This window comes from Herpailurus yagouaroundi, unplaced genomic scaffold (genome assembly GCF_014898765.1).
Source record: "Herpailurus yagouaroundi ecotype Mexico unplaced genomic scaffold, PumYag 67702, whole genome shotgun sequence".
In the NCBI taxonomy this organism is placed as follows: domain Eukaryota; kingdom Metazoa; phylum Chordata; class Mammalia; order Carnivora; family Felidae; genus Herpailurus; species Herpailurus yagouaroundi.
Window position 1 is genome coordinate 6,099,877 of NW_024420501.1, and position 4,705 is coordinate 6,104,581.

Sequence of the window (4,705 nt, forward strand, 5' to 3'; positions counted from 1 at the left end):
ACTCCCTCAACTGTTGACAGAAATCCTTTCTAGCACGGCTGTAAGACGGAGGTCCTGGTGTTCTGCTGGCTGTAAGGTGGGACCTGCCCTCAGCAACTGGGACACGCTCAGGTCCTCCTCCCATGGCACCCTCCGTGGGCCCTCTCCCACTTCAAGTCTCCCTCACCAGGAAATGCCCAGAACCTCTTCAGGAGTCTTGTGATTAGATCAGACTCACCTGGACAATCTTTTCATTTTAAGTTGTGCCTTGAGACTTAAATTACATCTGCAAATCCCCTTCCAGCAGCACCTGTCTGGTAGGTGGGAGGAGGTGTGTTTACCACAGGAGGAGTGAGACAGTTGGAGGTCATCCCCGAACTCTTATGACCATACTGAAGTAAGAGAAAACCACGTTGAGTGGCTCAAACTAAGGCACCTCTCCTTTCTTTCCTCTTTCTGCTTACTTAAAAAGGATCCAACAACGCTGGAGAAACATTTTAAATACTGATTCCTTCAAAAAGGTAATGCAGGTTCACTGGAGAAATCTTAGAATACAAGAGATGATTAAAACCACCTAATAATCCCACCACCTAGAATTACTCATTCTTAATATTTTGTACTATCACATTCCTATCTGTTATCTATCTATATGTATGTAATAAAGATGGGATCACCCTGTGTACAGGGAAGGCATCTCTCCTTTCATTGGTGGACGGGCTCTCCTCTTTTCATCCGTACTATGCATTCTCAATAGAGGCCATCTTGTCCCCAAAGGGGTGAAAATTGATTTGGATACAGTGGAGAAATCTTAGATATTACAATGGTTTGGGGACCTCTAAAGCTCTACCTGACAAAATTTTATTCATTAGTATTTAATTTCTCTCATTAGGGAAAAATTAAATTAAATTAAAATTCATTCATTCATTGGATTAATTAATGAACTAAATTGATTGATTTATATTGCATTTAAATTTAATTTATTTTTTTTTTCCTTAGGGGGCCAATAATAAAAGAAAGGTTGAGTAACTCAGCTTTTAAGGATCCTCCTGGGTCTACATCTTAGACAGCTCTCCATTCTGGTTTCTGAAATTATCACAGTTGCCTCTGTAGCTTTTCATCTTTTACGGTGGGAGAAAATTCACTTGCTGCTAACAGTATAAAGAGTAGGTGTCATGCTAACTTAAACTCACTTAAATGTTGGTCAGTTAGCTTTCTCATTACCTAAAAATTTCAATTACATGCTCAGTAGAAGAGTCCAAGAATGCATATCAATATCTCTAGGCCAGAGATCCCAAAATTTAGGTGTCCTCTACATACATGTCCTGAGATTTAAAATTGGTCAGATTTTTGACCCAGAAATTTATGTTCTAGGAATCTGTTCTAAGGGAAATTTGGAAATATGGACAAAAATTGATATAGAAGTATCTTTATTTCAATATTGTTTACAATAGTAAAATACACATCGATAGTGAAATGGTTTTATAAATTACACTGTATCACAGAATGCTATATTGATCTAACATTTAAAATGATTTTTACAAAGATATACAAAGATGCTTAGGATATAATGCTAAGAGCACAATGAGGATGTAAATATGTAAGTACTGTTTTCATGTTTTCTATGGATATACATAGAAATAAAGACAGGGGCACCTGGGTGGCTCAGTTGGTTGAGTGCCCAGCTTTGGCTCAGGTCATGATCTCATGGTTTGTGGGTTCAAGCCCCACATCAGGCTCACCGCTGTCACCACACAGTGCACTTCAGATCCTCTGTCCCTCTCTCTCTGCCCGTCCCCCACTTGCGCTCCCTCAAAAATAAATAAAAAACATTAAAAAAAAGATAAAGACAGAAATGACAACAGCAATGGGATTATAGGTATTTTTATTTTATTTCTTATGTATATTTGTATTTCCCAAGTTTTCTATAATGAAAATGTACTGCTTTCATTCTTTTTGATCAGAGTAATATTCATATATATATATATATATGTGTGTGTGTGTGCATATATATATATATATATATATATATATATATATGCCATTTCTTCTTTATCCATTCGTCAGTCAATGGATATTTGGGTTCTTGCCATAATTTGGCTGTTGTTGATAGTGCTGCTATAAATATTGGGGTGCATGTGACCCTTCAAAACAGATGAACAAAGGGGAAGGGAAGGAAAAAATAAGATAAAAACAGAGAGGGGGGCAAACCATGAGAGACTTTTAAATACAGAGAACAAGCTGAGACCTGCTGGAGGGGAGGTGGGTGAGGGAATGGGCTAAATGGGTGATGGGTATTAAGAAAGACACTTGTGGGGATGAGCACTGGGTGTTATATGTAAGGGATGAATCACTAAATTCTAGTTCTGAAACCATTATTACACTATATGTTAACTAACTTGGATTTAAATAAAATTTAAAAAAATAAAAAAATTAAAAAAAAAAGAAAATGTACTGCTTTTATAGTTATAAAAAGAAAACCTTAAAAAGCTAGGGTCCTACATTGACGAACAGTATGATTTCAGCATGCTCATTGAGTACAGAGACTCATGTTATCCAGTTAAATACCTTCTGCTCCTCATCGTGGACATCCACCCACTCCTACTTGTTCATGGAAACTGTGGAGCTCCTGGATCACGGTCTTCCTCCTCACTCTAACACTTGTTAGCACTTCAATGACATGCAATATCCAAGATGACGAACCATGCAAGACCTTGGACTCAGGTCTTTTACCTCCTTAGTTCCAACTACCTTTACTCCCAACCAACCACGGACACCCAGTCCAAGGATCACATTCTGGGTCTTGTTATCTGCAGGGTCTATCATTCCCCCTTTCTGGCCTCCAACACTGTCAGCACACTCATTCTAGTAGCCCAACCTGACAACACTTTCACCTCACTGAAACCTCCGCATTACTGACACCCATGCGCTTTTGCTCATACCCTACTAATGGGCATACAAATGGCTAACAAGTACATGGAAAGGTGCTCAACATCACTAATCTCTAGGGAAATGTAAATGAAAACCACAATGGGATATCACCTCGTAACTGTCAGGATGGCTATTGTCAAAAAAAAAAAAGAAAAGAAAAGAAAAGAAAACAAAGAAAGAAAAAGAAAGAAAGAAAAGAAAAAAAGACCAGTGTTAGCAAGGATGTGGAAAGAAGGGGATCCTTACTACCTACTAGTGGGAATGTAAATCGCTAAAGCCATTATGAAAAATAGTATGGAGGTGCCTGGAAAAATTAAAAATAGAACCACCAGATCCAGTGATCATATATAGTATATACCACATACTCCACTTCTGAGTATATAGTCAAAGGAAATGAAATTAGTATCGCCAAGAGATATCTACATTCCTATGTTCATTGCAACATTATTCACAATAGCCAAGATAGGGAATTAACCTAAGTGCCCAATGACAGGTGAGTGAATAAAGACAATATTATATTTTCCATTCCATATATTCTAAAATATTACATGTACACACAAGGGAATATATAATATTTTGGAATATATGGAACACACACACAGTGGACTACAATTCAGCCTTAAAAAAAGAGAGAGTGGGGTGCCTGGGTGGCTCAGTCGGTTAAGCGTCCAACTCTTGATTTCAGCTTAGCTTATGATCTCACCACTTGTGAGTTTGAGCCCTGTGTCAGGCTCCACGCTCACAGTGGAGCCTGGAACGTGGATGAACATGGAGGGCATTATGCTAAGTGTAATAAGCTAGGAACAGAAAGACAAATACTGCGTCATTTTGCTTATATGTGGAATCTAAACAAAATTAATTCACAGAGGGAGACAGTAAAATGGTGGTTTCCAGGGGCTGGAGGGTAAGGAAAGTGGAGAGATGTTGGCCAAAGAGTAGTTAGTTTCAGTTATGCAAGACAAAGAAGTCCTGGAGACCTGATGTACAGCATGGAAAATGTAGCTAATAATACTGCGTTGGATACTTGAAGTTTGCTAAGAGAGTAGATCTTAAATGATCTTGCAGCCACCACAAAAATAGCTATGCAAGTTAATGAATATGTTAATTTGCTTGATTGTGATAATCATTTTATAATATATATGCATATCAAAACACTGCATACACTAACTATATAAAATTGTTATTTGTCAATTATATCTTAATAAAGCTCGACCAGAAAAAAAAAAGGTCAGTGGGGCCTTTGATAATTTTTAAGTGTGTAAAGCAGTCTGGAAACCAAAGAGTTTGAGAACTACTGACGTAGATTAATAAACACAGGAGCACTTGACAGAAATAAATCAAAGCTGGAGCCCTGTTGGCTAGGAGGAAGGGGAAGAACGGCTGTTGAATAAGCAACCAACAGCGTCTGAATCTCCTAGGCCTTTCCAGGAGCCTCCAATAACCATTCTCCCCATGTCCACTCTTCTTTAGGCTCTATTCCCACCTCTATGCTATGTGGGCACATAACAACTGGAAACGCATCTTTAATATATTTTTTTTTAACGTTTATTTATTTTTGAGACAGAGAGAGACAGAGCACGAACGGGGGAGGGTCAGAGAGAGAGGGAGACACAGAATCTGAAACAGGCTCCAGGCTCTGACCCATCAGCACAGAGCCCCACGCGGGGCTCAAACGCACGGATCGCAAGATCATGACCTGAGCCGAAGTTGGCCGCTTAACCGACCCAGGCGCCCCTGGAAACACATCTTTAAAACATAGCTTAGATTGTGTTTCATTTATAATCCACTTCAAACTCTT